The 10,571-nt window shown below is 36.1% G+C and overlaps 1 protein-coding gene across 3 annotated transcripts in view; it reads left to right on the plus strand.

The window, feature by feature from the left end:
- The window catches only part of LOC106880422 (transmembrane protein 184B), an 81,866-nt gene that overhangs the window by 16,546 nt on the left and 54,749 nt on the right, over positions 1–10,571 (plus strand). Inside the window, exon 1 of one of the 3 annotated variants that reach the window (XM_014930337.2) lies at positions 3,340–4,268. The exons of the other annotated variants lie outside the window; for them this stretch is intronic. The gene's annotated coding sequence lies outside the window, so the exon portion shown is untranslated. Of the gene's footprint in view, positions 1–3,339; positions 4,269–10,571 lie in introns of those variants that run through there. 3 annotated transcript variants of the gene reach the window in all.

Below are 10,571 nucleotides of genomic sequence, written 5' to 3' on the forward strand. Positions count from 1 at the left end.
ATATATATATATATATATATATATATATATATATATAATGAATAAACATTTAAATGCCATCCTCAGAAGATTACACGAGAAACAAGTCAATGTCAACAAAGAAAACTGTAGTTCAAAAGACTTCGAGCATCACACTTTTAGGCTGTGTAATATCAGCAGAAGGAGTTAAACCTGCAAAAGAACTCACAGAATCAGGGCATTAAATCAGCTGAAAAATGCCGAGGAACTGTGATCCTTTCTTGGACTAATCAGTTACTTTGGACAATTCATTTCAAATTTCAGTGAGAAAACAAATAGCATGCAGAAACTAATTACTGCTGATCATTTTCAGTGGATAGCTAAGTTCCAACTTGAACATCAGGTTCAGCATTGAGTGTTCTTTCAAACAGGCTAACAAGGATCACATACAATGCGCACCTTTTGTACCAACAACTGACTTTGAAGTCTCCCTGCTGATTTTCTCTTTGATAGTTTTGTAATAACTATTCAGAGAATTTCACTCTTGATGCTGTGTGTTTGAGGAGAGATGTTTGCCCAGTACTCATGCCATAGTTCACTTAACCACCTTACATTAGGGTTGTGATGTTTGTTTACATTCCAGATACTTCCCCAGAATGATTCCAAATGGCCCTGGGAAGGGGCATTTTTTACTTTAACTGTCTGGCTATTCATGGAGTAGTATAATGCCTGCAGATTCAGTGCAAACTTGTTGTTGATTGTTCTCTGTGTTGGTTCTCTTCTGTAACAAAGTTTCCCACTGCTCACAGCTCATGTTTAAAGACAATTAGTTTACTCTTCAGTGTTTCTTGCCAACAGTCCCTGTAGAGCCTGGATAATTTACAATAGAGTTGTAGCTGGTGGTGTGTGAACTTTCTATTGTCCTTGCAGTCCAGTTATCCAACATTTTCCCTTAGCCTGTTCATCTCTCTTTTCAGGGAATTCATCCATGCTGATTGTTTCAGCTTTTCAATGTGGTCAATTTTTTTCACATGGCCAGACAATTAAAGTCAAAAGGGAGAAATAACTGTAACCTGGAACATGATTGAGAGCCACCACATGTGTCTATAGTGTTCATAGCCCAGAACTCTGGTTGTGTGTTTGTCTGGAAATACCTTATCCCCTACCAAAACCTAAAATGCATATCTATATACATGTGTGTGTGTATGTGTGTATTCGGCACATTTGAGTACACACAATCTAATGATACAAACGTGTGTGTTAGGATCTCACACAGATAACGAGCTAAACTAAGATTATCAATGCAATGAATAAACAAAAACTCACTCAAGTGGTCTTTAATTAAAAAAAAAAACAAACTCCAAGAAGGTCAGCTGATAGAATTTGTTGGAAAATATAAATGATGCAGAAATAGTAGGTTTGTTTTTATAACCATCTGGTGAAAGCAATAGGCATTTTTCAATTTCATTTGATTCCTTTAGCAAAGTATATTCCACTCAGCTATGCTTTAGAACACAACATATGTGCATGTTGTACATGTTCTATCATCGGTGTATTATTTAACATATGTGTAGGATTATGTCCCAACAAACACAACACATGTATATGGACGTGTGTGTATTCGTATTTGTTCTTGCATATATTATATATTCATTATATGACATAATGTGTACGTATATGTTTTGTGTATGTGTGCAGTTACGTTACAAATACATTACATGCATATGTACATATCAGTATGTGTATGTGTTCTCTTATATATATATATACATACATATATATATATATATATATATATATATATAACATATATTTGTGTTTATGTGCACTGAAGTCCCATCAGATATAAACTCATTTATATATTTGAATATGCTGTTTATTATATTATGTATTATATATGTGTACATGCAAATATATGTTTGTGTCTATAGTGCGGTTACGTCCCAACGTAGTACATGTTTATACATGTGTTTATAAATGTATGTTTCTGCATATTTTTATGTTTACTTACGTTCCAACAGACACATGTAAATCTGTGTTGGTAAATTTTCTTCCCTATGTGTATTTATATAACGTGTAATATCTGTGCTTCTGAAAAATACACGCATTTGTATCACAACACCCATGTTTATATAGGTAGGCGTATGGTATAAATATATGTGTGTATAATATATGAATGTATGAACATGTGTAAATTACTCCTACATATGTACTCTGTATGTATGTGTGTACGTATGTATGTATATAAAGGGGTATATCCTTTCTTTTTCCTTCCTCATTTTGCTCGAAGTCCAATCTTTTCTTATCGCTGCCTTCTCTTTCTACATTTCTTTTTATCTGAGTATAATTTATAAAACGAGGTTTATCCAAACCAATTTCCAATCCATTCCTTCTCTCACTTCTCTCTGTACACACACAAACACACATACATCGTTGACAGGGTGTTGATTATTAAAAAAAAGTATCAAACACTTATAATATACAAATTTGTAGTCCCCCTGGGATTAGTTAAGTGATGTAGACACCTGACGAGAACCCCGATAAGGTTCGAAAATCGTCTAAGGTTGTTCCTAATTTTTTCCAATCTACAGAGAAATGTTTGTATTTCTCCTACGTAGGTTCACAAATAAATGGTCCTATATAACCTGTCGCATTGTAAAGCATGTATCATCACTGGACTTTGCTAGAAATGGCAGACAGATCTCTCTTCACTTACACCTTTCTGTCTTTAAAACAAAGGAACAATACATTATTGTATCGTATACCCTATATACACTTTTCACGTATAAAAGACTGGGGTGAGATCATGCTCGAAGACCCTCGATTGTAAGTTTGCTCCTTCAGGGCTGATCTGGGACAAAACAACCACCACCACCACCATTACTGTCTTTCTCACCAACGTTACCTATTACCTCTTTTGCTACCACAAATGTCTGTTAAAACTACCACTTCAAATTCTAGCGATATTGCTACCAATAATGCTGATACTAAACAGTACTACTGTTATTTTTATTAGTGTCAACACTGCCATCAACACCACCTCCACCATATTTATCTTTATCACCAACGTTACCATTGACACACTCCACCGCCACCGCCACAATATTACCTTCGCATCTCTCGCAAACCCCCAGAACGTTCGAGTTCTTCCTTATATATTTTTCCACTTGCATCGTCGAGTGCTGAAGATCGAAACCACCGTTTCCATAACTCCTCCCACCGTTTCTTATTCTTCTCATTCTCCTCCTCTGGTACTTCACCTCCTTCCTACTCCTTCTCCTCCCGTGGTTTTTCCCTTCCTTCTTTTTTTTCCTCACTCATCTTCTTGGTGCTTCTCCCTTGTCTTTCTTCTTTCCCCCCTCCTCCTCCCCTTCCTCCCACTGCTCACTGTTGCTGTCGTTTCCATTCAACCAAGCTGCAAAACCGATTTTCGACCAGAAGAACCAACTTCGTTTTCACGGCACTCACAAAACGCCTGCTGTCTGCTCCATTGGCTTTCCGTATTCTTGGGGCTGAAAAAACTGTCTATGCTCTTACTCACAGCCACAAACACGCATGCAGACACCTGCAGCATGCATAGCTTGTTGCGTATATAATTTTACATCAAATCTACAAACACCACTCACACCCTGTACATAGTCATTCGCATTCACGTCTATATGGACACTCGAGACACACACAGACGGGTGGCATCCGTAATCACACAGCATATGCATGTTATACGGTCATCATACACACAGATACAATAGACACAAACGCACATAACCACCCACCGACACGCAAACAAAATTACTCTCTCTCTCTCGCACACACACACACGCATACATGTTGACGTCACCTACCCACGTAGAAGCAGTGATGCCGTTTACATAGTCACATGTACACGTACACACATACGCACTCACATACGTGTACATACAAATCTACATTAACATAGTCCAACATAAACCCATATTGGCATGCACGTATATACACATACGAAAAATCCCATACACATATGCATACACACAATAGCACATTGATGCCAACTACATAATCACACATGAATCACAGATATATACACACATACACAAATCTGGATTAACGCTAGCCACATAGTTATACACACACATCTACATACATAAACTCATGTGCACACACCTATATACACGTTGATGTCACATAGTTATACATGTACAACCACAACTTCCTTAGCCCTCTCATATTATATACACCAATAAACATAGTCTCGCAGACCAGGCTGATGGAGATCCACAAGGACTTGCCATCCTGGAAGTTTTTTGCTTCTTTGCGGTCAACCTGACAACCCAGTAAGATGTCTTCAATTCTTTCTATTTTTCCACCCTTTTTTATCAGACAGCATGTTATCGATTATTATTGATGGTTGAAAGTGGCCAGAAAATAACAACTTCCCAGTTCTTTAGCTCCTCATTCCTCTAAGAAAAATCTTCAATCATTTCATATATATATATATATATATACACACACAGACACACACACACACACACATATACACGCGTGCGAGTTGTCCAAGTGACCATAACTCAGAGAAAAGGTGTACTCGTATATCTGTCAATAGAGTGGGTTCTATTGACAGATATATGAGTATATACATGTGTATATATATATATATATATATATATATATATCACTAAATGTGACTAGGATGTTAAACACCTACATTGCTAGAAATACAAGCTAAAATGCTCTGATGCTGTAGTTAACACACATGAATGAAAACACACTAACAGGGACCTGAATTGTCCAAAAAATGCTGATTGAGAATTTTTCAGACAATTGGGGCCCCTATTAGTGTATGTTTTCATTCATGTGTATCGATGCAGCAGTAGAACATTTTAAACTTTTTTTTCTAGCAATATAGGTGTTTCTTAACATCCTAGTCACATTTAGTAACAATAATAATTCTCCTTTTTGGTGAAACATTGCAACCTGCTGTTTATATTAATTTTATATGTATATATGTATGTAAGTATGTATGTGTGTATGTATGTATGTATGTATGAATGAATGAATGTATGTATGTATTCTAGAAGTGTAGATAATTTTAATAAATCAAAGATATATGTTGTATGGTATTTGATATACCTGTATTTCTTTCTCTCTCAACAGACATACCAGGCTCTTTGTGTTGTACTAGTCCCCTCCCCCTAACACACATATGCATTACAGTTAGTTATGGCTGGCCAGACAGTTACCATAGGTTTCGCACCTGTTATGCTCTTAGCAATATTGGCAACTCATCAGACCTGCTAGGCGGAGGCACATAGTCTCAGATTTTTTGGAGTTTGCTTTTTTTGAACTTATGAACAATTGACTGATATATTCATAAAATCTTATTTTGCGAATTGTGTGTAACACCAGTTAAATCAATGCTGTTATTCTGTATAACTCGCGTCCTTTGCAAACTGTTGCAAATATATTTACAAGTATGACACATGTACTAATCTGAGGCACTGCCAGTGCCTCTCTTCTCCATACTTACCTCAACTCCAGCCTTGTGTCATAGGAATCTTTCTATTTTCACCCCCATCTGTCGCTCTTGTGACAAGGGGAGATTGTCAAAACTGTCCAATGCTACTGGATAGTATGGGTGTATGCAATGTATGTTTGTTTATGTTTGTATATATGTCTGTGTGTGTATATCTATATATATTTATTAGCTCACACATACATAATTGATAGAAGGTACAAAATGACTCAAAAGCACTTTCCAAGTTAGATATTGCATCTATCATTTGCTCACCATGCCTTTCTCTCTCTCTCTCTTTCTATCTGTCTGTCTCTCTATGTATGTGTGTACATATATATATGCATATATATATATGTACATATATATATATAGATAGATAGATAGATATACAGATGTATAATGTTTGTGTGTATGTGTGTTTATAATACAAACATGGTAGTGACATTTGTATCATATACACAAATGCAAATCTGTTTTTTATTGATATGAGATTTATATCAATATAAATCTTGCATTCAAAACAGCTGGAAAGCTATATGTATCTACTCTGTTTCATGCTTATAGTTTTATTTGGAAAAAAAAAATGTTCTGGCTTTATCTATGTTGTCTTGTGGGTTTTTTTGTTTTGTTTTCTCATCATTATTTGAATCCTTCCTCTGAGAAAGGAGCTCATTTTAAACAAAGATACAAAGCTCCATTGTTTGGATGTAGATAAAAACAAATTCACATTTTAAGCGTGACAAAAGTCTTGCAAATTTTTACTGTTCCACTTATTGATTGTATTTGCAATGTGCAAATTGGCTGCTTGATTTCTTTTTCTGCAAACCCTAGCTTATCCAGACTGTCACTTAGGCAAATGCATTGGTGTGCTTATGTCGAGACATATCAATGTGGTACTTCATTGTTTTGAGTTTAAACTGTAACCAGATTCAGATGTTCACTTTCTTCAATGCACGTTCATTAAAATTAAGGACCACTAATATTTTAAGATCGATTCTAAATGGACTCTATATTGTCTCTATACACATCATCCTTTGATAAAGCAAAATGAAAAGAAAAGCAGAAGAAGGAAACGCAGTTGTCTTGTGCTGAGATGAAATTGGCGAAGGAGCATGAAGTGCCTCCATATGCGAAATTTGTTGAAAAGTGGGTGAAAATGGTGAGGATGCCACGAGTGAATGAATGGGTCCCATTCTCAGTGTGCAGAGACTGGTTTTTAAATATGTCCATCATTGTCTATGGGGAAGAAAGAAAACTCATGGATGCAAAACTCTTTAATTTTCTTATTAACAAAGAGTGCTTTCAATGGAAACAAATTTCTCTGATATTTTCGTTGGGTATCCGGTATTTGTCAGATTAAAAGCCACAGCCTTACGTGGATGGTTCTACTTTTGTGTATACTATCTTTTTTCTCATTTCATTTGAAATCTGCATCTGTCCCCATACAATTCTTATAAACTGTCCTCGCATCTGTCGCCTCCTTTACTGGCTGCATATGTTATCAAATTCCAGCGTTCACTCTGATATTGACAGCAACAGCTGGATGCCTAAACTTCCCATCCATCTTCTTTCCTGCAGTCTCTCTCTTTCTCTCATTTATTTGACAAACCAGCTTTATTTTACTTTCAAATGAATGCAAATAATGGGTCCTGTTTAAATATATATCTTTCATTTTTATGAGACAAAGTGGGTGTTAAACACAATTTATCTGGGTTGTGATTTTTAATTTTGCCATTCCTGATATATCTTGAACTGAGATGGGGAAGGTGTGATATGAGGGAGATTTGGCTGTTGTTTTTGGCAGGTAGAGCAAACACTCCTTCCCATTGACTGATTCATATTGGATTTGGTGAACTTGAAGGCATTCCTGTCATGATCAGCCTGTCTGTTTTTTTTTTCCAGACAGAGTGTCTAAAATCATATTGTATGGTGAGAAATATTTAGCTGCTATTTTAGACAAGTCAAAAGAGCTTGATCTGATTTTGTTGAAGATAATAATCTTTGGAGACGCTAAAGATAATCACAACATATTGCTTTTGTGTTACTGATTTCTTCAACGCTTCTATGAACCTGACGAGATGTTATCACTCCCAACCACTGTGTATGTGTGTGTGTGGTGATTGCTCCATCTTCACAGATGACTGCTGTCTGCTTGTGCTTCCTTGTTGTCAGTAGCATTTCTGACGCTCTGTCCATGACCTCTCAGACAACTGTTCAGTCTTGTTGCTGACCTGCATGGTCACAAATGTAACTTACTGTGTGCTTCCAGCTGGTTAGGTCTACACATGTTGCCACTCTTCCAATGCCATATAACTTACAGTGAGTAGAATGATCAATGAAGTCATCATAAAGAGAATCTATATTTACTGAATTACCATGAGAAATGCTTGTGCAAGAGAAATACCACTCTCTGAGACTCAGCGATTAGTACCTAGTGACCAGTAATCATGTGGAATTGGAGATTTTACATCAGTGTCCCTTTCCCAGAAGGTTCTTATGACAACAGTTAGGGTCCCTCACTCCTGGTGGGTTTACTGCATGCTCTAACACCAACCAAGAGGTTTTTTGTCTCAATGCATTCAAATGAATTGTCATTACATATGCTAGTTAATCCATAACTGGGACTCTGACAGGTGCTATGGAGTTAAACGCAAATTCCGACATGTTTTGGTTATTTCTCCAAAAACAATGTTGCTACACTCAAAATAGGCATTATGGTTGGATGATAATTATTATGATTATTAGAATTACTATTAATAGAAGGTAAAAGACTTGCTATATTGTCAGCGTTTTGATCAGTTATAGAATTTAAACCTTGTTCCAAATGATTATCAATAACGTTGATTTCACTATACATATTATCAGTTCTACAACTATTCATAGATTTAGAATTTAGATATTCTCTAATTCCCTGTTTATTTTGTGCTGCAATAATCTCAGCTAAATTTCTCGTGCTTGAATATGATGGTTGTTGATTCAGGACCATTCCATCGATCTAAATGCACATCAGCATTACATTGTCCAATGTACAAAATCTTTATCGGTCAACATTTCGTAGTGAGTTCATTGACCATTTAAAGCAGTGGGGTGTGAGTCTCGCTGGTCTGGTTGTTATTGTTTTTGTGGTGAGTGACCACGTTTGGCGATATTCAAAGTGAACCATGCAAATTGTATTTTCCTCTTGTATCTGTTGTTATTGGTGGTCAACTCTCCACTCCGTGTAAGGACAGATTGCACAGACTTAGGATGAAAGGCATTCCACTCATGACCATCCCCTTCTTTTACTTGGTGTAGTGTGCAGCAGAGTCGAACAACGACATTGTAAACTTAATATGTTGTGTCCCTAAAGCTCTCCCATTCTCTCTCTCTCCCATTCTCTCTCTCTCTCTTTCTCTCTCTCTCTCCATTCTCTCTCTTAATGTAGTGGTGTGTAGATGTGTGTATAAATCTGTGTGTGCTTATCTTGACGATTTCGTTGCACACTCCCTTTCCATATGTTCTCTGCTGTTCTTCTTGCTGCTGCTAAAATTGCGTTACTTCGTTACCATGGTGATCAAAACACCACCATCTGATTCTCTCTTCCCTTTATCATCATCATCATCGTAGTCAAGGTGTGGTGATTGGAAGGATTAACTCTTACGTAATGCACACATGCATGCGTGTGTGTGTGTGCATGCTTGTGTGACAACGTTAATAAATTATGAGTTGTCATTCGGCCTTCGTAACATCGCTTACCTCCTCTCCTCACTACACACACACACACACACACACACACACACACAATCACTCATATAAACCTACAGGACATATATAATTGAATGTCCTCTGCTCATATTTCCAACATAAAGTTGCCTCCATATCGATACTATAAATCTACGCTGTATAAACATTATGCACTTTTTAAAAGCATCATATTGAATAAATATGTGTGTATGCGTGTGTGTGTAAATATACATATGTATTTATGTATGTGTATGTATATATATATATATATATATATATATATATATATATATATATATATATATATGTATATATAAATATATATGCATGTATACATATATGTATGTATGTGTACATAATATATAATTATAATCATGTTTGTGGGTGTATATATAGATATATTTGCATCCATAATAGATATACATATGTGTTTGCACATGCGCGCGTGCACACAGTCACGTCCACACATTCCAGCTGTTTCTTCAGTTATAGCGAAATTGTTAATTGTATCTATTATAAGAGTTTACGTAATTGTGTTGTGAAATTTTTTTTTTTTCATCCTATTCATTTTATAAAAAAAACATCTTTGAATAATCTTCATTGAATAAAACCTAATTTTCATTCATTCGTGAACGTTTCGTTTGCAAAATTGCGATCGTCTATAAAACCTAACTATACTCTCTCTCTCTCTCTCTCCATCGTGTTTACTTTCCCATGCTTCTGTTGTTGAGTTTGATAATGATGTCATCTCTTCGTCTCAGATATCAAAATGACAACAGTTAACTCCACTTCCAGTCTTGCACAGTATATTGTTGATGCTGGTCTTGTTTTAAGCACATTTAATATTTTCGTTGCCTTAGTGATCAACGTAGTCCATGAATGAAGGCTGTCACTTCTATTTATTCGTCAGAAATAGTGCTTGGGCATCTACGGCTGCATTGACATATTTATGCACACTCCTTATTTAGTCTCAAACATGTTCCAGTCATACACATGACCATCTCGTCTTTTTAGTGTATCTCGGGCCTACACTATGTGCATGTTGTATCTGTTTTTCTTTTTTTTTTTTTTTTAAAGATGGTGGAATGTGATTTGCAAGAGATTAGGCTGTTTATGGCCAACTGGCCAAGTGACCAGGTAGAGTTAGGCCTATAAATGTGTGTGAGAGAGAGAGGGGCAGGGGCATTTATTTCGATGTGTTTATCAGAAAAAGCTGTTAACTTCCTTTCCTATAAATATATTGCATAAACTACACACACACACCACATATTGTGTATACTTTACTGTATGGAAAAGTACTTTACTGTATGGAAAAGTACTTTACTGTATGGGAAAGTACTTTACTGTATGGGAAAGTACTTTACTGTATGGGAAAGTACTTTACTGTATGGGAAAGTAC

Source organism: Octopus bimaculoides, chromosome 22 (genome assembly GCF_001194135.2).
Source record: "Octopus bimaculoides isolate UCB-OBI-ISO-001 chromosome 22, ASM119413v2, whole genome shotgun sequence".
Taxonomy (NCBI): domain Eukaryota; kingdom Metazoa; phylum Mollusca; class Cephalopoda; order Octopoda; family Octopodidae; genus Octopus; species Octopus bimaculoides.